Source organism: Triticum dicoccoides, chromosome 1A (assembly GCF_002162155.2).
Source record: "Triticum dicoccoides isolate Atlit2015 ecotype Zavitan chromosome 1A, WEW_v2.0, whole genome shotgun sequence".
Classification (NCBI taxonomy): Eukaryota; Viridiplantae; Streptophyta; class Magnoliopsida; order Poales; family Poaceae; genus Triticum; species Triticum dicoccoides.
Genome location: NC_041380.1, coordinates 24254970 through 24280139, shown reverse-complemented (window position 1 = coordinate 24280139; position 25170 = coordinate 24254970).

Below are 25170 nucleotides of genomic sequence, written 5' to 3'. Positions count from 1 at the left end.
TACCGCACAAGCTTCTCGCTCATCACTATCACTCATGCATCTGTATTGTGTTCTAATTCTTGTTTTGGTTGGGGGGAGTGTAGGACTCACTCGTCGATATGTTTGTAAGACTGGTGTATTATACCGCACAAGCTTCTCGCTCATCACTATCACTCATGCATCTGTATTGTGTGCTAATTCTTGTTTTGGTTGGGTTGTCCGTGATCAATGCTGTCCTACTTGAGTTTGCACTAGACAGTTTAAATTTATCTTATTTTGTCCAACTAAATCTACTTTGGAGCATCTGACAATGATTTCTGTTCACTACCTAGCACACTGTGAAATGTGTTTCTAGTTCTTTAATTATTATATCCAATGGTTTAGTGTGTCTAATTTCTACACTTCTCAGTTAAAAGAAAATAAAAGTAAAAGGTAAGCTTAGTACTAAAAGTTCTTACTGCACCTTGGATCAGAATACAAACATCTTGACTTTACATGTCTCAGTCTCTTTGAGCAAAGAGAAGCGTACCAGCCTAGCGGCACGCTCTACGCCACGACCGTTCACCGCGCACTCCCGCTTGCCATCATTGCTAGGACCTCACCCTGGTACGGTGCAACGTCCCTCCAATCCCTCGTGCAGTGTGCGTGATCTCTCGAGCCCAGTTTTCCCGCGATCTGTTGAGGGTGAGACCCCAAGGCTGCATGCCCCATGCAACAGCAATCATGCCAATGCCTTAAACCCTCTTCACCCGCTGGCTACCGCGCGTGACGCCCAATCCGATCGCTCACTCGACAAATACGATGTGATGGGTCTTCCGGCTTACCAGGACGTTACTGCCATTTATCACGAAAACCAACTTAATAGCACGCCTGTCATGCGTCATAATTCCTACCCGCAGGCCCTCCTGTCCACTCCGGCACCTGGGAATCATGCGATTCCTGCGCAACGCATCGCCTCCACTACATGAGAGAGGACTGCAAAGCCTAAAGATTTGCATCTTAGATGCTTTCGATGCCTAGCCTACAGCCACCGGCGCAAGGATTGTAGAGACCCCATTGTCTGCTGGCTCTGCAGACGTGTGGGCCATGTGGCTTCCTAATGCCACTCCCGACGCGGCTCATCGTCTTCGCGCGCTACCCTCTCCCCCCTTATAATGCGGCCTCCATGCCTACCGCTGCTCCAAGCTCTCCAGCCCGCCCCACTCCTTCAAGCTCTCTTGCCCTACTTCCTCCCGAGCTCGCACCCCCCATCTCCATGGAGCCCGTGGTCCGAGGCCGCCCCACTTCCCTGGACGTGCACTACCCCCTCCTCCCTGATCAGAATGCCCTAGTTTGCCTCGTCAACATCACTCCTCCCATGCCCGGCTTCCTCCCATGGCTTAAACGCCTCTTCACGGATTGGCTCAACATCACAGATATCCGGTTCGCCGGGTGCGCCACTGGCACTGTGTTTGTAGTCTTTCTTCGCGAGGCAGAGCAGGTGGCCGCCCTGCGAGCCAGCCCGCTAATGACTGATACTCGTAGGGTGGACATCATGCCGCACAATGCGGGCGACAATTCCTTTACTTTCTCCTTCCGTCACATAGTTAGCCTATCCCTCGAGAAGATGCCGTTCGAGCTGTGGGATCGCCGAGGGGTCTCATCCAGCGTGGTTGGCTTTGCTAGCCTGCTAGGGGTGAGCCATGCCTGTCTCCACGGGAATGACTTCTCCAACATCCTTGTCCTCGTCAAAGTCGAAGCTCTTCAACACATCCCACACCACCTCGCCTTCCACTGCATCGACGGCGCCGGCATCTATGCCGACGTTGTCATTAACAAAGTCTGGGACATGGCACGCACGCTGGGCTCGCACTCCTCCCCACCCCTCCCTCCCAACAGCTACCACCCCCCCGACAACGGCGACCACGGTCCGGCCCGTGGGATCAGACGTGGTCACGCCAACCCACGCGCCTCACGGGCATCCCATGAAACCATGGCTGACCGGGCGTTCCGCGCCTTCCAATACCCCCACTTTGCCACGTTTGGCGATATCCTCGCAATGATCAAGCTCTCAGCTAAGCCTAGGATCCGGAAGGTAGACACGTTCGCCATCCCCACCATTGGCGAGGTAGCACACGAGGACGAGGACCGGCTTTGCCTCAAACCTATCCTCCTTGGCACCGAGGTCCAGCGGCCACATGTGGAGGCTGCCTTTGACGCTAATACCCTAAGCTTCACCTTCTCTGTCAAGCTGAGCAACAATCGCATGACCTCTGACATCGTTGTGGTCGGTCCTACCAGCACGAGCCACAACCATTTCCTTTGCTTTGATCTCACCCTTGGAAAGATTGAACACCACACCTGTAGATCTATCCTTTTTAAGCTCTGGCCTAAAACCCTCTCAGGAGAATTCTGTCCCCGCACACTTCCACTGCTACCTTCTATCGACTGCAGGCATCTACCTAAAGCTTTCGTCCCAAACTCGCTGATTCCTGATGTTGGACCTCTTCTTTCGCTTGCGGGCGAGAGCCGCTTCCCCAGGCTTGACAGATCTTTGGCCAAATTCGAGCCCAGGCCCATCAGGTGATGGTGGCCAGGCCAATTTGTATGAGGCATGTACGTCCCGTGCCCGGCCCGTTCGTCGGCCTGTTGCCCGTGGGCTTCCTCTTGCCTATTGCGTGCATGGATATGCAACACGGGGCCTGCGCAATCCTGCCTCTGGAGGTTGCTACTCGCTTCTGCAACTGCCGTGCTCCTCCCCTCCAACCTCCGCCGCCGACCAGCAGAGCCACCCACCCACCCTGCAACTCCTAGATCCCCCGGCTGCGACAGCTACCATCGCCCTCCCAGCTCCAGATGGGCCTCTGGTGCCACCTCAGCCGGCCGCGCCCGCGGCGGCTGCGGCGCAGGGCGCGGAGGAGGATGCGGAGCCGGCCCCGCACGCCCATGCTGTGGCGGCAGCGGCGCGAGGCACGGTGGAGGCAATGCATCCGGCCCCATGCGGCCACACTACCTTCCCCCGCCGGAGCCCGCGCATTCGGCAGATGTATGACGGGGTCCGCGTTGACCCCATCGAGCGCGCCTCCAAGCGCAAGGCCTCTGCCAACCCGGCTGCCGGTGAGGGCAGCAGCCGCCGCTCCTCAGGACGGAAGAGGTGCAAGACCGTCAAGGCGGCCTCCATCGTCGAGCTACCTCTCCAGGGCACCCCAAGGCCTCTGACCAGGGGCAAAGCCAAGCTGCTCGCACACTGCTGCGACCTGAATTTCGAGGCCGTCTGCACGGATGCAAGCTCATCCTCCTCTGACGCGTCAGGTGCTGCCCCTGGTTCTTCTGAGTCGACCGGGTCTGATCATGAATAGATTTACCATGGTACTGAGTAACGATGTTTCGGGCAAATGCATGTTAGTTCGAGCCTCCCCCAATGACTTTCTCCTTCTGCTTATGCATTGTATCGTAGATCATCCATCTAGTGTTTGGTCTTGCTGGACTATGTATCTGCATTGTGCTACATGTTTGCTTTCCACTGTCCTTTGCATTCAAAGCCTTGTAAGCTCGTCTGAGCAACTTTCGATTATCAATCTAGCATTTCGTCTGGTTCCACCCATTGCCATGTCTATTCCTCCGTTATCTAAGTGTTCCCTTATCTTTCATGCGGATTGCTAACTGGAATGTTAGAGGGCTTGGAGACTCTGACAAATGCTCTTTGGTCGAAGATGCACTGCTTGCTAGTCGCCCGAGTGTTGTTTGCTTGCAGGAGACTAAATTGCAGGTTGTGGACTCGTTCAAGGCAGCCTCCTTCCCCCCCGCAGCTCAAAGATCCTTCGTACACATGCCGGCCAACGGAACAGCTGGAGGATTGCTCTTGGCCCGGGATGACAATGTCGTCTCAGGCTTGGAGATTTTCAAGCACAGGTTCACTATAATTGTCAGTTTCCAGTCCTGGAGCAACAACGACAGCTTCGTCCTGTCCATGGTGTATGCCCCGTGCGACGACGCTGAGCGAGATGAGTTCTTTGCCGTAATGAATCATGCAGCAGACCAAGTAACGGGGCCCTGGATCGTTATCGGAGATTTCAACATGTATAGATTTGAGCACGAGAAGTCGCAAGGCAGGAAGAATTGGGCATTGATGGACAGGTTCAACACATGGATCAGAGACCACGCTCTTGACGACATTGAAGTTGCCAACAGAAGATTTACCTGGTCCAACAAGATATCGGAACCTACACTGGTAAAGCTTGATAGGGTGCTTGTCAACGCCGACTAGAACATGGGGTTCCTCAACACCTTCGCTACTGCCCTTTCTGCCACAACTTCAGACCATGTGCTCATCGGTGTGGATTTCTCAAGGGTAGCACTCAAGAGCTCTTTCTTCCGCTTTGAGAACCACTGGCTGCTCATTCCAGAGGTCCGGAATCTGATATCATAGAGTTGGGAGAGAGGAACTAGGCAGCTCGCGTCAGCCGCCACTTTGATCAATTTCAAGTTGAGGAGGACTAGAGCTGCTATTAGGGTCTGGGAACGCAAGAAGTCACCCATGCGAGAGATTCTAGCCAACTGCAATCATGTGGTTCAATACCTTGACTCCGTAGAGGAACGCAGGCAGTTATCCATGCTGGAGGCCTCTCTGAGAAACCATGCCAACTCAAAAGCCCAGCAAATTATTTCGTGGCAAACCATCTTTTGGAGAAGAAGAGCTAAAATAAGAGGCTGCACTTTGGGAGATGAGAACACCAAGTTTTTCCACGCTGCTGCCAATTGCCAGCATTGCAAAAACAGGATCAAGCTGCTAGTTAAGGACGATGCAGAGTTCTACAATGATCAAGAAAAACTTCAAATTGCTACACAATTCTTCAACGGCATCTTCGGCACAGCTTCCGAGTCGTTGCCAACTCTGGACCCCGGATGCTTATACGACCAGACTGATCTAAGCTCTTTGGAAGTGCCGTTCACCTGGGCTGAAATAGCAACAGTGATACAGAGAGCTCCGAATAATAAGAGCCCAGGGCCCGACGGCTTCACCAATGAGTTCTATAGGAGCTTTTTTGGGCTGCTAAAGGAGGACTTAATGCGATTTTTCCAAGCTTTCTATGACCATTGCAGTGACCTGAGCGGCATCAACACTGCCAATATTGTGCTGCTTCCAAAGAAAGAGAACCCAACAGATATCCGGGATTTCAGGCCCATTGCTTTGGTCCATAGTATACCCAAGCTTACAACGAAGGTTTTAGCAGTCCGGCTTCAACGTATCATCCCAAGCCTCATACACCCCTTACAATCTGGTTTTTTGCCTGGAAGATGCATAGCTGAAAATTTCGCTTTGGCAGCAGAACTGGTTCAGCAGGCAAAAAAGAGAAAAAAAGCCAATGTTAGTGCTCAAGCTAGATTTTCAGAAAGCTTTTGATAGTGTTAGCTGGGATGCTTTGAAGCTCATCCTCACAACCAGAGGTTTTGGGAGCAGATGGGTGAGATGGATACATGACGTCCTATCAACTAGTTTGTCCAGGATAGTTATCAATGGATCTGCCGGAGAGAAAATCATGTTAAGGAGTGGTCTAAGGCAAGGGGACGCCCTCTCTCCCTACCTCTTCATCCTGGCAGCCGACGTTTTGCAACAGCTCTGCCAAAAGGAACACCAAGCGGGAAACCTCAACCTTTTGGGGGCGATGGCCCCTTCCCGCTCCTGCAGTATGATGACGACACGCTGATCTTAATGCAAGGAGGTATCCAACAAGCACGGGTTATCAAACGGATTCTACAAGCTTTCAGTGATTTCACCGGACTTAAGATCAACTATCATAAAAGCACTATCATGCCAGTCTGCCTAGACGATCTGACTTGTCAGAGTATAGCAGATATTCTACAATGTCAGGTCTCGGCTTTCCCATGCACGTACTTGGGACTACCCCACTCTCTCAACAAGATCACTCATGGACTGTTGTTGCCAGTAATTCACAAAGTAGACAAGCGTCTGTCTGGATGGCTCGCAACCTTTCAGTCTTGGGGGGGGGGGGGCGCCTCACCTTGGTCAATGCAGTGTTGGCAGCGATCCCCAGTTACTTCATGAGCTGTTTTCTATGGCCACAACAATCGCTAGACAAGGTCGAGCAAATCCTAAGGGGCTTCTTATGGCAAGGGAAAAACCAAGTCAGTGGAGGGCATTGCCTAGTCGCTTGGGATGTGGTTACTTTTCCAAAAGAACATGGAGGTTTGGGGGTAAGAGACATTGCAGCACACAACAGGGCCCTCGTTTGCAAGTTCATGGCAAGGATCTTGCAGCAACGTGACGTGCCGTGCTACAACTGGTTTGCACACGCATATTGTCACAAGGAAATCTCCTGGTCTCCACAAAACCGGGACACAGCCATCTGGAGAGGTTTCAGGTCCACCTTGCGTATGGTTATCGAGGCTACCAAATGCAAGGTTGGGGACGGACAGGGCACTGCTTTCTGGCATGACCATTGGCTCGAACGTGGTTGGCTCATGGCATGTTTCCCGTCTCTTTTCTCCTTCTCCACGTCCGAGTTTTGCATAGTGGCTTCCCAGTTTAGAGATGGACAATGGAGCATTCGGCTACATCCAAACCTCTCTTCCATAGCAACTCAGGAGCTTCACAACATGCTCGAGTTACTGCATAATATTCAGCCACATGAATGTATGCTAGATGTGAGGGAGCCCCTTCTAAGACACAAGTCTGTCACCACCTCTTATTTCTACCAGCTGTTCACCTTTAGAGGAAAGACTTGTCCGACAACCAAGTATATTTGGGACAAGATCATACCACACAGGCACCGTGTTTTCCTATGGATTGCCCTTCAAGACAGACACAACACTCGCAACAATATACTTAAAAAGCATTGGGACAAACTCGTTGCACACAACGGGTGTGATCTATGCCCGGCCGCACAGACAATGCACCACATCCTGTTACATTGCAAGCTGGCGCAGTCCCTCTGGTCCAAGCTAGGGATGCAAGACATTGCCGCGTCATCCATCGAAGCAAGAGAGCTCTTGTGTTCGCAGCAGTCGCGGGCTCGACACGGCAATAAGTGGCACATTTTGTTCACAGCATGCGCAGTCGCCCTTTGGAGCGCCAGGAATGATCAGGTGTTTCATGGATCCTTTTGGAATGAGAGGCAACTATGTAGCAAGGTTACTGAGCTACTCAAACTATGGAGCCTGCGCGCTAAACCACTCGATGGATATAATTTTTCTGCCTCGGCAAATGCACTTGATCCTACTTAGCCTTTTCTTCTTCCGCCTCTCCTTCCCAACCTTTCTTCTTTGTATCCTTTTCTAGGTTTGGTGGCCTGCTGCACAAAGTGTGCGGCATTAACATCACTTTCATGTAAATGACTCTGGTCATTCGGGTACCCTACCCGTTTTGAATGCATAAGGTAGAAAATGCCCTACCTTTTTATTCAAAAAAAAACCACCCGAATTCATGTAGAAAATGCAAGAATGAAATCATTATCCAACGGTTCTCACGTCAGACGTGTTGTATCTAATGAGTTGGCTTCGTGGCTATGACTTGGGACTTACGGTCGATTAGGTACAAATCTGTTATTGAAGGAAAGTTCATCAATCAACTCACTGACTAAATTTATAAAATCATCATAGTTGTGGAGACCATTAGGCAGGAGGAAGGACACCCATGTGCTTGACCGCCTCATCACACCATTCTACAATCAGGCATCTTCTCTTCTAAAGATGTAGATACCCGATAGTTGTGATGCCCCTTCATTGAGTTCTGTTATGTTTTGTTGTGATTTTGACTACTTATGTGTGTAGTTCTTGTGGATCTTGTTGCTAGACTCCCTTGGACATTACCAGACTAATTTTCACTTTCCGTTTGTTGGCTGGTTAACCAGCTTGCACTAGTAGAAAACATGGCTTTAGTTCGGGCCTGACCAGCCAATTAGTCCTGGTTCTTCACGAATTGGGACCCATGGGGGGCATTAGTCCCGGTTCATGAGCTCAGGGGGCCGGCCGGGGCCTCGTGGGCATTGGTCCGGGTTCGTCTGAATCCATTTGTACCAGTTCTAGGCATGAACCGGGATCAATGGGCCGCGCTTCTGGCCCATAGCCATTGGTATCGGTTCGTGTCTAGAACCAGGACAGAAGGGGGGCGTTAGTATCGGTTCGTGCGACGAAACGGGACAAATAAGTTGCCTATATACACCCGTCGCCGCGGCAGAGCACTCCATAGTGCTCTGTTTTTTCTGGCCGGCGAGGGGAGGGCATTGGGTGCTCTAGCTCACCTCCTATGCACATGAGGTGTTCGATGAAATGCCCGAGCGACACTAGTTAAGCTTTCTCCTCTTGAAGCTCGACCTCGGAGCTCCATTTTTACCGAGATTTGTCTAGATTTAGCGGTCCGTCACGCCCCATCCCCGTTTTCACCGCCGTCGATCGCCCGCGCCGATCTCGTCGCCGGCACCATCGTGGTGAGCCTCATTTTCTTATTTTCTTTCTGATTTTCTTATTTTAGATAGATACTTGTCTGATTTTCTTACTTTTGACACACACATAATTATATATAATGCACGCAGATGAACCGGCAATGGATGTACGGTGACAGACACACCTCCGAGAACATTAAGTGTTGGAAATATGCCCTAGAGGCAATAATAAATTGATTATTATTATATTTCCTTGTTCATGATAATCGTTTATTATCCATGCTGGAATTGTATTGATAGGAAACTCAGATACATGTGTGGATACATAGACAACACTATGTCCCTAGTAAGCCTCTAGTTGACTAGCTCGTTGATCAATAGATGGTTACGGTTTCCTGACCATGGACATTGGATGTCATTGATAACGGGATCACATCATTAGGAGAATGATGTGATGGACAAGACCCAATCCTAAGCCTAGCACAAGATCATGTAGTTCGTATGCTAAAGCTTTTCTAATATCAAGTATCATTTCCTTAGACCATGAGATTATGCAACTCCCGGATACCGTAGGAATGCTTTGGGTGTGCCAAACGTCACAACGTAACTGGGTGGCTATAAAGGTACACTACGGGTATCTCCGAAAGTGTCTGTTGGGTTGGCGGGAATCGAGACTGGGATTTGTCACTCCGTGTGACGGAGAGGTATCTCTGGGCCCAATCGGTAGGACATCATCATAATGTGCACAATGTGACCAAGGAGTTGATCACGGGATGATGTGTTACGGAACGAGTAAAGAGACTTGCCGGTAACGAGATTGAACAAGGTATCGGGATACCGATGATCGAATCTCGGGCAAGTATCGTACCGCTAGACAAAGGGAATTGCATATGGGATTGATTAAAGTCCTTGACATCGTGGTTCATCCGATGAGATCATCATGGAACATGTGGGAGCCAACATGGGTATCCAGATCCCGCTGTTGGTTATTGACCGGAGAACGTCTCGGTCATGTCTGCATGGTTCCCGAACCCGTAGGGTCTACACACTTAAGGTTCGATGACGCTAGGGTTATAAAGGAAGTTTGTATGTGGTTACTGAATGTTGTTCGGAGTCTCGGATGAGATCCCGGACGTCACGAGGAGTTCCGGAATGGTCCGGAGGTAAAGATTTATATATGGGAAGTCCTGTTTTGGTCACCGGAAAAGTTCCGGGGTTTATCGGTAACGTACTGGGACCACCGGGAGGGTTCCGGGGGTCCACCAAGTGGGGCCACTAGTCCCGGAGGCTTGCATGGGCCAAGAGTGGTAAGGGACCAGCCCCTGAGTGGGCTGGTGCGCCTCCCACAAGGCCCAAGGCGCAGCAAAGGAGGAGAAGGGGAAACCCTAGGCTCAGATGGGCCCTAAGGCCCACCCTAGGGGGCGCCCCCCTCTCCCCTCTTGGCCGCCCCCCTTTTTCCCATCTAGGGCTGCCGCCCCCCTTGGCGTGGGAACCCTAGAGGGGGCGCACCCTCCTCCCCTCCTCCTATAAATAGTGAGGCCTAGGGGCTGCCCAAGACACGATTTGATCTCTCCCTGTTGGTGCACCCTACCTCTCTTTCTCCTCATATCTTGCGGTGCTTGGCGAAGCCCTGCTGGAGTACCACGCTCCTCCACCACCACCACGCCATTGTGCTGCTGCTGGATGCAGTCTTCCTCAACCTCTCCCTCTCTCCTTGCTGGATCAATGCATGGGAGACATCGTCGGGCTGTACGTGTGTTGAACGCGGAGGTGCCGTCCGTTCGGCACTAGGATCTCCGGTGATTTGGATCACGATGAGTACGACTCCTTCAACCCCGTTCACTTGAACGCTTTCGCATAGCAATCTACAAGGGTATGTAGATGCACTCTCCTTCCCTTCGTTGCTGGTTTCTCCATAGATAGATCTTGGTGACACGTAGGAAAATTTTGAATTTCTGCTACGTTCCCCAACAGTGGCATCATGAGCTAGGTCTATTGCGTAGATTCTATGCACGAGTAGAACACAAAGTAGTTGTGGGCGTTGATTTTGTTCAATATGCTTACCGTTACTAGTCCAATCTTGATTCAACGACATTGTCGGATGAAGCGGCCCGAACCAACCTTACACGTACGCTTACGTGAGACCGGTTCCACCGACAAACATGCACTAGTTGCATAAGGTGGCTGGCGGGTGTCTGTCTCTCCCACCTTAGTCGGATCGGATTCGATGAAAAGGGTCCTTATGAAGGGTAAATAGCAATTGGCATATCACGTTGTGGTTTTTGCATAGGTAAGAAACGTTCTTGCTAGAAACCCATAGCAGCCACGTAAAACATGCAAACAACAATTAGAGGACGTCTAACTTGTTTTTGCAGGGTATGCTATGTGATGTGATATGGCCAAAGGATGTGATGAATGATATATGTGATGTATGAGATTGATCATGTTCTTGTAATAGGAATCACGACTTGCATGTCGATGAGTATGACAACCGGCAGGAGCCATAGGAGTTGTCTTAATTTATTTATGACCTGCGTGTCAACATAAACGTCATGTAATTACTTTACCTTATTGCTAATCGTTAGTTGTAGTAGTAGAAGTAATAGTTGGCGAGGCAACTTCATGGAGACACGATGATGGAGATCATGATGATGGAGATCATGGTGTCATGCCGGTGACGATGATGATCATGGAGCCCCGAAGATGAAGATCAAAAGGAGCAATATGATATTGGCCATATCATGTCACTATTTGATTGCATGTGATGTTTATCATGTTTATACATCTTATTTGCTTAGAACGGCGGTAGTAAATAAGATGATCCCTCATTAAAATTTCAAGAAAGTGTTCCCCCTAACTGTGCACCGTTGCGAAAGTTCGTCGTTTCGAAGCACCACGTGATGATCGGGTATGATAGATTCTTACATTCACATACAACGGGTGTAAGCCAGATTTACACACGCAAAACACTTAGGTTGAATTGACGAGCCTAGCATGTACAGACATGGCCTCGGAACACAAGAGACCAAAAGGTCGAGCATGAGTCGTATGGTAGATATGATCAACATGAAGATGTTCACCGATGTTGACTAGTCCGTCTCACGTGATGATCGGACACGGCCTAGTTGACTTGGATCATGTAATCACTTAGATGACTAGAGGGATTTCTATCTGAGTGGGAGTTCATAAGATGAACTTAATTATCCTGAACATAGTCAAAAGGTCTTCACAAATTATGTCATAGCTCGCGCTTCAGTTCTACTGTTTAGATACGATCCTAGAGAAAACTTAGTTGAAAGTTGATAGTAGCAATTATGTGGACTAGGTCCGTAAACTGAGGATTGTCCTCATTGCTTCATAGAAGGCTTATATCCTTAATGCACCGCTCAGTGTGCTGAACCTCAAACGTTGTCTGTGGATGTTGCGAACATCTGACATACACATTTTGATAACTACGTGATAGTTCAGTTAAACGGTTTAGAGTTGAGGCACCGAAGACGTTTTGAAACGTCGCGAAACATAGGAGATGTTTCGAGGGCTGAAATTGGGATTTCAGGCTCGTGCTCACGTCAAGAGGTATAAGACCTCCGACGATTTTCTTAGCCTACAAACTAAGGAGAAAAGCTCAATTGTTGAGCTTGTGCTCAGATTGTCTGAGTACAACAATCATTTAAATCGAGTGGGAGTTGAACTTCCAGATGAGATAGTGATGATTCTCCGAAGTCATTACCATCAAGCTGCTAGAGCTTCGTGATGAACTATAACATATCAGTGATAGGTATGATGATCCTTGAAATACTCGCGATGTTTGACACCGCGAAAGTAGAAATCAAGAAGGAGCATCAATTGTTGATGGTTGGTGAAACCACTAGTTTCAAGAAGGGCAAGGGCAAGAAGGGATACTTCATGAAACGGCAAATCAGCTGCTGCTCTAGTGAAGAAACCCAAAGTTGAACCCAAACCCAAGACTAAGTGCTTCTGTAATAAGGGGAACAGCCACTAGAGCAGAATTATCCTAGATACTTGGTAAAGTCGATAGAAGTATATTGGATATACATTGTGTTGATGTGTACTTTACTAGTACTCCTAGCAGCACCAGGGTATTAGATACCGGTTCGGTTGCTAAGTGTTAGTAACTCGAAATAAAAGCTACGGAATAAACAGAGACTGGCTAAAGGTGAGCTGACGATATGTGTTGGAAGTGTTTCCAATGTTGATATGATCAAATATCGTACGCTCCCTCTACCATCGAGATTGGTGTTTGCGTTGAGCATAGACATGATTGGATTATGTCTATCGCAATACGGTTATTCATTTAAGGAGAATAATGGTTACTCTGTTTATTTGAATAATACCTTCAATAGTCTTGCACCTAAAATGAATGGTTTATTGAATCTCGATCGTAGTGATACACATGTTCATGCCAAAAGATATAAGATAGTAATGATAGTACCACCTACTTGTGGCACTGCCACTTAAGTCATATCGGTATAAAACGCATGAAGAAGCTCCATGTTGATGGATCTTTGGGCTCACTCGTTTTTGAAAAGTTTGAGACATGCGGACCATGTCTATTGGTGTATATGCATGAAGAAACTCCATGCAAATGGACCGTTTGGACTCACTTGATTTTGAATCACTTGAGACATGCAAATCATACCACATGGGCAAGATGACTGAAAGCCTCGTCTTTAGTAAAATGGAACTAGAAAGCAACTTGTTGGAAGTAATACATTTTGATATGTGCAGTCCAATGAGTGCTGAGGCATGTAGTGGATATCGTTATGTTCTTACTTCACAGATGATTTGAGTAGATGTTGAGTATATTTACTTTATGAATCACGAGTCTGAATTATTGAAAGGTTCAAGTAATTTCAGGGTGAAGTTGAAAGATCGTCGTGACAAGAGGATAAAATATCTATGATATGATCATAGAGATGAATATCTGAATTACGAGTTTGGCACAGAATTAAGACATTGTGGAAATTGTTTCACAACTAATACAGCCTGGAACACCATAGTGTGATGGTGTGTCTGAACATCATAACTGCACCCTATTGGATATGATGCATACCATGATGTCTCTTATCGAATTACCACGATAGTTTATGGGTTAGGCATTAGAGACAACCAGGCACCACGTAATTCCGATGAGATGACACCATATGAACTATGGTTTAGAGAAACCTAAGCTGTCATTTCTTAAAAGTTTGGGGCTGCGACGCTTATGTGAAAAAGGTTTCAGGCTGATAAGCTCGAACCCAAAGCGGATAAATGCATCTTCATAGGACACCCAAAACAGTTGGGTATACCTCCTGTCTCAGATCCGAAAGCAATAAGTGATTGTTTCTAGAATCGGGTCCTTTCTCGAGGAAAAGTTTCTCTCGAAAGAATTGAGTGGGAGGATGGTGGAGACTTGATGAGGTTATTGAACCGTCTCTTCAACTAGTGTGTGGCAGGGCACATGAAGTTGTTCCTGTGGCACCTACACCAATTGAAGTGGAAGCTTATGATAGTGATCATGAAACTTCAGATCAAATCACTACCAAACCTCGTGGGATGACAAGGATGCGTACTACTTCAGAGTGGTACGTAATCCTGTCTTGGAAGTCATGTTGCTAGACAACAATGAACCTACGAGCTATGGAGAAGCGATGGTGGGCCCGGATTCCAAAATGGCTCGAAGCCATATAATCCGAGAGAGGATCCATATATGAAAACAAAGTGTAGACTTTAGAAGAACTACTTGATGGTCGTAAGGCTGTTAGGTACATATGGATTTTAAAAGGAAGACGGACAATGATGGTAAGTATCACCATTAAGAAAGCTCAACTTGTCGTTAAGATGTTTTCTGACAAGTTCAAGGAGTTGACTATGATGAGACTTTCTCACTCGTAGCGATGCTAAGAGTCTGTTGGAATTATATTAGCGATTACTGCGTTATTTATGAAATCTTGCAGATAGGATGTCAAAACATTGTTTCCTCGACGATTTTCTTGAGGAAAGGTTGTATGTGATACAACCGGAAGGTTTTGTCAATCCTGAAAGATGCTAATTAGTATGCAAAGCTCCAGCAATCCTTCTAAGGACTGGAGTAAGCATCTCGGAGTTGGAATGTATGCTTTGATGAGATGATCAAAGATTTGGGGTTTACACAAAGTTTATGAGAAACTTGTATTTTCCAAAGAAGAGAGTGGGACCACTATAGAATTTCTGATGAGTATATGTTGTTGACATATTATTGATCAGAAATGACGTAGAATTTCTAGAAAGCATATAGGGTTGTTTGGAAAGTGTTTTTCGATGGAAAGCCTGGATTAAGCTACTTGAACATTGAGCATCAAGATCTATAAGGATAGATCAAAACGCTTAATGGTACTTTCAAATGAGCACATACCTTGACATGATCTTGAAGGTGTTCAAGATGGATCAGTCAAAGAAGGAGTTCTTGCCTGAGTTGTAAGGTATGAAGTTAAGACTTAAAGCTCGACCACGGCAGAATAGAGAGAAATGACGAAGGTCGTCCCCTATGCTTAAGACATAGGCTCTACAGTATGCTATGCTGTGTACCACACCTGAAATGTGCCTTGCCATGAGTCAGGCAAGGGGTACAAGAGTGATCCAAGAATGGATCACAGGACAGCGGTCAAAGTTATCCTTAGTAACTAGTGGACTAAGGAATTTTCTCGATTATGGAGGTGGTAAAAGAGTTCGTCGTAAAGTGGTTACGCCGATGCAAACTTTGACACTAGTCCAGATTATTCTGAGCAGTGAGCTGGATTCGTATAGTAGAACAGTTATTTGGAATAGCTCCAAATAGAACGTGGTAGCTGCATCTAGGAGATGACATAGAGATTTGTAAAGCACACACGGATCTGAAAGATTCAGACCCGTTGACTATAACATCTCTCACAAGCATAACATGATCAAACCCAGAACTCATCGAGTGTTAATCACATGGTAATGTGAACTAGATTATTGACTCTAGTAAACTCTTTGGGTGTTAGTCACATGGGGATGTGACCTTGAGTGTTAATCACATATCGATGTGAACTGGATTATTGACTCTAGTGCAAGTGGAGACTGTTGGAAATATGCCCTAGAGGCAATAATAAATTGATTATTATTATATTTCCTTGTTCATGATAATCGTTTATTATCCATGCTGGAATTGTATTGATAGGAAACTCAGATACATGTGTGGATACATAGACAACACTATGTCCCTAGTAAGCCTCTAGTTGACTAGCTCGTTGATCAATAGATGGTTACGGTTTCCTGACCATGGACATTGGATGTCATTGATAACGGGATCACATCATTAGGAGAATGATGTGATGGACAAGACCCAATCCTAAGCCTAGCACAAGATCATGTAGTTCGTATGCTAAAGCTTTTCTAATGTCAAGTATCATCTCCTTAGACCATGAGATTGTGCAACTCCCGAATACCGTAGGAATGCTTTGGGTGTGCCAAACGTCACAACGTAACTGAGTGGCTATAAAGGTACACTACTGGTATCTCCGAAAGTGTCTGTTGGGTTGGCGCGAATTGAGATTGGGATTTGTCACTCCGTGTGACGGAGAGGTATCTCTGGGCCCACTCGGTAGGACATCATCAGAATGTGCACAATGTGACCAAGGAGTTGATCACGGGATGATGTGTTACGGAACAAGTAAAGAGACTTGCCGGTAACGAGATGGAACAAGGTATCGGGATACCGATGATCGAATCTCGGCCAAGTATCGTACCGCTAGACAAAGGGAATTGCATACGGGATTGATTAAAGTCCTTGACATCGTGGTTCATCCGATGAGATCATCGTGGAACATGTGGGAGCCAACATGGGTATCCAGATCCCGCTGTTGGTTATTGACCGGAGAACGTCTCGGTCATGTCTGCATGGTTCCCGAACCCGTAGGGTCTACACACTTAAGGTTCGATGACGCTAGGGTTATAAAGGAAGTTTGTATGTGGTTACCGAATGTTGTTCGGAGTCCCGGATGAGATCCCGGACGTCACGAGGAGTTCCAGAATGGTCCAGAGGTAAAGATTTATATATGGGAAGTCCTGTTTTGGTCACCGGAAAAGTTCCGGGGTTTATCGGTAACGTACCGGGACCACCGGGAGGGTTCCGGGGGTCCACCAAGTGGGGCCACTAGTCCCGGAGGCTTGCATGGGCCTAGAGTGGTAAGGGACCAGCCCCTGAGTGGGCTGGTGCGCCTCCCACAAGGCCCAAGGCGCAGCAAAGGAGGAGAAGGGGAAACCCTAGGCTCAGATGGGCCCTAAGGCCCACCCTAGGGGGCGCCCCCCTCTCCCCTCTTGGCCGCCCCCCTTTTTCCCATCTAGGGCTGCCGCCCCCCTTGGGGTGGGAACCCTAGAGGGGGCGCACCCTCCTCCCCTCCTCCTATAAATAGTGAGGCCTAGGGGCTGCCCAAGACACGATTTGATCTCTCCCTGTTGGTGCACCCTACCTCTCTTTCTCCTCATATCTTGCGGTGCTTGGCGAAGCCCTGCTGGAGTACCACGCTCCTCCACCACCACCACGCCATTGTGCTGCTGCTGGATGGAGTCTTCCTCAACCTCTCCCTCTCTCCTTGCTGGATCAAGGCATGGGAGACGTCGTCGGGCTGTACGTGTGTTGAACACGGAGGTGCCGTCCGTTCGGCACTAGGATCTCCGGTGATTTGGATCACGATGAGTACGACTCCTTCAACCCCGTTCACTTGAACGCTTCCGCATAGCGATCTACAAGGGTATGTAGATGCACTCTCCTTCTCTTCGTTGCTGGTTTCTCCATAGATAGATCTTGGTGACACATAGGAAAATTTTGAATTTCTGCTACGTTCCCCAACATTAAGGGCGTGCATGAATTTCTCGAAGTGGCTGAGGCAAACAAGCAGAATGGTTTTATGTGTTGTCCATGCCCTAAATGTGGGAATACGATGTCTTACTCTAACCGGAAAAATTAGAGAGCACTATGCAAGGCGTATGCATATGATTAGTTGATAGCTTATAGGGTTTTTGTTTTTGCAAAAATCTAGGAGCCCCCCTCCATATTCCTCGTCACCGACCCCCTCCGACCTCGAGGTGAGACCAGCCAAATCTGCATGTCAATATGAGTCTTATAATATGAGTCCTCGGGTTGACTTTAAGTCTGTCGAGTCTCCACCATATATGAAAGGACGAAGAATCCCGACTGTTGTCGTGGGGGTAGCTTCTCCTTCGTTCCAGTGATGAATAATAATGATCTAACTTAGGTTTTTTAGTACATATATTTAATTGTAGATGTTTAATATTTGAATTATGAACATAGGAAATGTCGTACTCGGACGACGAAAGTCTCCCGGGGGAGTGCGACTGGTGCCACGACGACCGAGGTCAGTGCGACATACCTCACCTAGACGAAGATCGGCGCTTCAACATTAAGCTGGAGGAGACCTTCGATGTTGAAATGGTACGCAACGACGACAAGTGTTAATTTTTCGTAATTAAGCACGACTTCAAATATTTCAACGTGTACTTTTCATCTTTTACAATTCGACTAGCTTATCCCATGCCATGCAAGATGCTATGTCTTGGAGAGGATGAGTTTTGAAGACCATGAAAGTTTCGAAACAAAGAAAATTCACCTAAGGACCCATCATTGTGTGGATTTTGAAGTAAAGCTGTACAATTCTGAGAGTGTAACCCATTTTGGTTGCGAAAAATTGGAAGCACTTTGCAAGATGTATGGTTTTGATGAGGGTATGCTTGTCATCATGGATCTTGATGATCCTAAAATCGTGCAAGACAATATGGACATTTGGGTCCTTGTTGATACGCCCCCAATTCTACCGCTATGTGATTTCCCCAAACATAGTTATTAGCTAATTTATATTGTTTATTTCAAAATAGTTGAAATTTTTTTCCATTGACAGTTTATTTTGATTGTTCAAACAATGTGCGGAACATGGTAGACAAAACCCGCTACACGATGGCTCCGAATTAACTTATCAGAAGAAAAATCATCTGGTCAGATTTCGTACTGATATTGAGAATTACAATATCTACAATCAAACTCCTCAACATTATGGTCAATACGTGCCACTAGTTCACGTGTTGAACTATGGTAACTACCATGGAGATACCCTGGTAAGATTTTTTACTATTACGACATCCGTGCATCTTTTGCATACTTCTAAAACTAGTACATCATTGCTAACTATGAAGTTATTACTATGTTTTTCAATAGAGAATCCCAAAGAATTGTGTGCCTCATCTGATGTATCCGAATGGTCGCCTTAATGTTTTGAACATGCAGCTAGGTCATCCTATGAATCTTACCTGTCCATATCAGATTTCTAAAAGAAGTGGAGACATGAAAAATCACAGAATGGAAAAAATGCATGGACAGTCGTAAGGAGGTTCTTGGAAGCAAAAGGAAGCGAAGCGCAAGAATTGGAGACATGATGATGTCCATTCTCCATAATGGAGAGTCAGGGTCTATATTATTTTATGCTATTTTACCTTAAAGAGGGTATTTAGATCCTACCTAATACTGATGATCATGTGCTAAGAACAATTAAGTAGGGTTGGTTCGATGACTATGAGAATGATGATCGTATGACTTGTTATTAATAACGAGTAGAAGTTGTATGATGATGATTAGTAGGACTTGTTATTATATATGATGATGCATGATGCGAGTATGAAGAGTTATTATATATCAGCGGGTGAAATGAACATCGATTGGATTGAAGTGAAGGCAACATGCATGTACTGCATGTTGAAAGTAGTACAATCCAAATTTGATCAAAGTTAGGATTAGTATTACTTTCGACATGCACCACATGTTGCCTTCACTTCAATCTAAGCCATGTTTAGGCATAGCAGTAGCGTTGGTAAACCAAGCACGGAGATATGAGGACACTTCTCTCTATTAGCTAGCTAATAACAACCTAAATTAACCCCCAAACCCCCTAAACCAGACCCTTTAAAAAACCCTCAGCTCCAGCCAGCTGCTGACGCGTGGATGTCTTTTGGTCCCGGTTGGTGTCACCAACCATGACCAAAAGCCCCCCCCCCCACCCTGGCCGCAGCGATCACGTGGAGGCCCATCTGTCCTGGTTCGTGTAAGAACCGGGACTAAAGCCCAAGGGCATTAGCAACGACCTTTTAGTCCCGGTTCCAAAACCAGGACAGAAGGCCCTTACGAACCGGGACAAATGGCTCCTTTTCTACTAGTGTTGTATCAGACTTTCCCTAAAAGGGCTTTATATTTAAAGTCGTGCGAAAGAATTTTCCCAAAATGAAAATGAATCATATTGCAAAGATATTACAACCTACACGCGGACGCACATGTGGTGGAAGGATGTGGATCTCACGCTGGCACAGCCAAGAAGGCACCCTCCATCGGGCCTGCCATGCATCACACCGGTGGAATCGTCATCGCGGCGGTGCTCGCAGCAACCACCCCGCCACATTTACGGGTGGCGCATGAGGGCCCACCACTCACGCATTAAAGGATCGCATGTCAAGCAACCTCCGAGATGGTGGGATTGCTAGGGGGCTACCCGCTGTGACCTCGGATGATATTGTAGCTGAGGCGCTATGAAGTCGCCCCCAACCTCACATCAGCTCCACGTGCCACTAGAGTATGAAGCTACTTGGGCTAGAATTATGAAGCAAACCATAGATCTCTAGTCTTTTAAGTACTCTTTCCATCCTAAAATATAAGGAATATTGTGTTTTTCAAAAAGTCAAACATCTCTATGTTTACCAAGTTTATAGAAAATCAAGTCAATATTTACAAACCAAATAAAATAATATAAAAATATATAGCAGGATGAATCTAATAATATCGATTTTGTATTTTAGTTATTCATATTTTTCTCACTAAACTGGGTCAAACATAGAGTGGATTCACTTTTCTAAAAATTAATACACCTTTTATATTTTGGATCAGATGGAGTAGTACTTATTCTTAAGCATTAATATTTTTTAACGCGGACCAATACAAATCACATGGTAGATATACAACCAGTGCCCTTCAATCTATAGCACCTGAAGAGAGATGAAATGGCTCCAAAGTTTTCCATGTATCCTTCAAAACATACACTTAAATAAATCTACATGGCAAATTCTTTTGATCATCTTACATACACATACATAGTGTCAAACATTAATCGTCAAAACATCGAGGTCGTTTTTATTTAAATTGGCCATCTGGTGTGGGATCAACAGGGAGCCCATCTGGTGTTGGGTCAACCGGGAGGCCATCAGAGCGTGAGTTAAGGCTGGAAGCTGGGTAGGGGTTCTTAATAACCATCTCGACGAAAGCAGGGCCATCGGGCCCCTCAGCCTCAGAAGAATTGTCGGCGGGCCCCTCAGCCTCAGAAGAAGTGTCGGCGGGCCCCTCAGCCACATTAGGGGCATCGTCCGCTTGGAGTTTCACCGCATAGGTAGATGATATCGTCGCTGCAACAAACACTAGCAAGAATACTACAATGGTGAGACCTCGAGCCATTGAAGTTACCATTCAAAATTGTGGCAAATTGTAATAAGCGATTTGGTGAGAAGAACTAGAGGTGGTGGAAAGGGCATGATTGGCTTATATATAATCCAGAAATGGAGAAGAGATAACACAAATAGGAAAGGAGATGATAGAAATAGACAAACTAACGCATGTAGATAGGTTAGTGTCTATTATTGGGGCTTTATGTCTACAACATGCATTGGACAGGGGACAAGATAGATGGTATGATTAGGGCCTCATGTATTTTACATGATTTTTCTCTCTATTATACGGCAGGCTTGTATAACCTCCTTGTGTTCAGTTGATGACATTGTTAAGTTTATATTTGAGTCATGTGTTTTAGTGGCTATTTGAGATGGAGGAACTTTTTTAAGTCAGCCGAGGAGGATCTTAATTCATTTAAAAAAAGAGTTGCCTGGTTAATTAACAAAAAACTAGGCTAAAATGGCCGCAACATGCCTGCAAAGACAAGGTACTTGTGACGCCCCGAGACCGATGTGCCAGGTGTCCTCCAGTTATTCGCTGTTGTTGCCTTGTCATTTTCTTGCGTGTTGCATCTTGCCATGTCATCATCCGCATTGCATCATCATGTTTTCGAAACTTGCATCCGTCCGGGTTCCCCAAGTTCCATCAGTTATCCGTTCTGAGCCCAGACACACTTGCACGCGCCCGCGGCACGTCCGAAATATTATTTTATAAGTGGCTGGAAAATGTTCTTGGAATGGGTTGAGAGTTGGCGTGTGGTCTTATTATAGTGTAGATAGACCGCCTGTCAAGTTTCATCGCATTTGGAGTTCGTTTGACGCCCCAATGATTAACTATAGCGGCATTATAGCCGGTCTAACGTCGGACGTTTTTGGTCTCCGGAAACAGATGCCGGGCCCTCTCTCTCTCTTCTCCCCCTCGCAGTCTCGCCACAGCCCACCTAGTCCACCCTCCTTCCCCTCTTCGCTTCCGGAGTTGTCCGATGCGACCGCACGGTCCGAAACCCTCTCTGCACAGTGCATCGAACCCCTCACATGTGCGTCCGAAATTGTCCCGGACCCGACCCAGGCAGTCGTCACCGTTGGATCCGGATCATCCCCAAACATCTACAAAGCATCTCTGTTTTGTTAATTGGGCTCCCTAGCTATTTTATCCGCAATCGTCCGATTGCGATCGTAGGGACGAGGTAGCCCCTAACCTAGTCTGTGAGGTATATATATACTCCACTCCTAGTCTTTTGGGACAAACCCTAACAATTAGGACCCTTGTCCCATCCTTCCCCTTGCCGCCGCCACACTCAATTCACCTCGGGATCCTCCTAGATCGGATCGATCCAATCGACCAGCACCACATCGCCTCCTCCTCCATCCTCTGCTGCTTCCTCGCTCGACCCCCCTGCATCCCGTGCCTTCCCGCGCCGGCAATCGAGTCCCCCACATAGAGCGATGGATCCAGAGACCCTGCCTCGTGCAGCCGCGCAAGGAGCACGAGCTCCCATGGCCATCGCCGAGCCGCTCGAGCACCTCCTCCATCCTCCCGTCGCCTCGCCGCTCCGGCAACCAGGTCATGCCACCGCTCCCCGTCTCCTCCTCTCCTTTTCCTGCTCTCTCTCCCGAGCTCATCTCTCTCTCTCTCCCTACCGTTCTGCAGGAAGCCACCAGGACGGTGCCGCCATGAACGGGAGCCACCTCCTACCGCCGTTCACCTCGACCGCGCCCAAGTCTTCCCCTGCCCGAGCCATGCCTCGTCCCTGGCCCCCTCCTCGCCTCGTCATCCGACGATGAGCGCCGCCACTGAAGCTCCTCCACCATGGACGCCAAGTCCCAAGGTCCCCGCGCCTGTCCTTATGGCGCCCCGCATCCTCTTCGTGGCCCCGGAACTCCTCTGTTGCCGTTCCCGACCTACCTCGGTCCGTAGGGAACCCATTCCCGTCCTCCTCCGCGCCGGATACGGCAAGCACCGGCCGGATTTTGCGCCGCCGCAAGCCCCGCTGCCGGCCACCAAGTCCCCTGCGCCTCCTCTGCATCCAGGTCACCTCGCCTCCTCTCGCTCACACTCCAGCCCTCTCTCTGTCCTTGCCTCTTGTCTGAATCCTCCCTGCCATGGCCCTGTAGTTCCTCCCCGCCTCCAGGGCTCCACGCTGCGCCACCAGAGACCAGCTGCCACCGCGCCTGTCCCCTGCCGGGCTGCCTCGACCTGCGGCTGCACTTTTCTTCAGAAACACGCGGAGCGCAAGCAGTCAGCGCCTCCGCAGCGCCTCGCGTTGACCCAGCGGCCTCGATCTCAACCGGGCCTGGCCCATGGTGCGAAATCCCCCCTAGCTCCCATGCTCTGTTTCGGCCCAGTGCATGGATTCGGCCTTGTTATGTTTTTTTCTTGCCAGGACGTTTTTCTTCTTCTTTTAATCAGAGTACTGCAGTTTTCAGAAAACCCCTTAATGCTCATGCATATAATAACTTAATAACCGTGCATCATATTAAAATGATTTATATATGAAACTTGCTTAGAATTTTGTGTAGATTAATAATTTGCCACTTTCATCTATGTTTAAAATGTTTAAAATGTTGTTTGTTCAAATTTGCCTAATGCCATGCTAAAATGCTTTAATTCATAACTAAATAACAGTAGCTCCAAATTTAATAAACCTTATATGTAAATGGGGTAGAAAAATGCCTAGTTTAACATGGTGACCTTACTTTGAATGTTTAACAACTCTAAAATTATGTTTAGGGCAGAACAGTACCAAACCTAATATATGCATATGAGGATTTTCCGGAATTGTTGTTCGTTGCTTCCGGCCTCATTTAAATTTGACTAGATAGGTAGTTTTTCTTTGCTTCACCTCTTGCCATGCTAACAACATTTAATCTTGTTGGGTACTGTAAGTGCATCTAGTGCCACCCCTAGTTGGTTTTGGAGTATTGACGACAAACCTAGTTGAAGGACTAATGTGTTTGTGAGAATTGCAGGATAACACAGGTAGAAGTCCCTCATTGATTCGGTTTTCCTACCAGAGATGACCCCTAAAAATGTACGAAGATATTGAAGTCAATAGTGGTATATGAAGATATTCACATTGAAGACTATGACAAGAGAGGACACCACGTCAAGCCTATGGAACTCGAAGACTTAGATCTTTCGTAGTTCTTTTTCATTTGTGTTGAGTCATAGGAACCACCGTACTATTAAGTGGGGTCCAAGAGAACTAGTCAGAATGACTGAAGTGATGCCTAATTAAAAACCTATGTCTTCGAGTGAAGACTATGAGAGCAAATCTTGTCCAGAGTCGGACAAGTCAGCTTTGCTTGTAGCCCAAGTAAAGTTGCCGTGTGAGTTTGAAGTCTGACCGTTGGAACACGTCTCAGTTCCTTAGTGACCCAGGGTCATTTCGGAAAAATCAGGTCGGGTTGCCTAGTGGCTATAAATAGCCCACCCCCTACAACCATAAACGGTTGGCTGCTCAGATTCAGTGCACGGCTTTTGTCGTTTGAGAGCAACCCACCTCAAAGCCTTTGAGAGAGAGAATTCCTAGCGAGGATAAAGCGCTAACCACCCAGAGCCAGAGAGAATTGGGCATCACTTAAGTCTTCTTGTCTGAGTGATCTGAAGACCTATTATACTTGAGGACTGTGCATCCTCCAGCCGGTTAGGCGTTGCGTTCTGAGCATCCAAGAGACATTGTGGATCGCCGGTGAATGAAGTCTGTGAAGGTTTGGGAGTCTACCTTGAAGACTTACCAGAGTGATTGGGCGAGGTCCGTGTGACCTTAGCTCAAGGAGAATACGGTGAGGACTGGGTGTCCTGAGCTGCGTGTTCAGGACTGGGTGTCCGGGACTGTGTGTCCTAAGGTTTAAATACCTAGCCGCTCCAACCAGACGTACAGTTGTCACAGCAACTGGAACTGGTCCAACAAATCATTGTCTTCAACGAGTCACTAGTTTCATCTTCACTTCCTTTTACTTACTATTACTCATTGTGAAGTCATTGCATGCTTGCTCTATCTCTTGTCTTCACAACGTGACTGTATGATCTGTTTGGCTTCATAATATCTTCCTACCTGATCCTTATTATACTGCAGCTATTTGTCATTGTGCTTTCACTCTACTGAATACTTGACCATGGCTTGCCTAGTGTAGTCTACCTTCCGCTGCATAGTAATAGGCATATCTCTACTATTTGTCTTCATAACTTCCATGTTTTGAAGACTTTCATAAAAATCGCCTATTCACCCCCCTCTAGTCGATATAACGCACTTTCAATTGGTATCAGAGCAAGGTGCTCCCTTGTTCTGTGTGATTCGGTTTAACC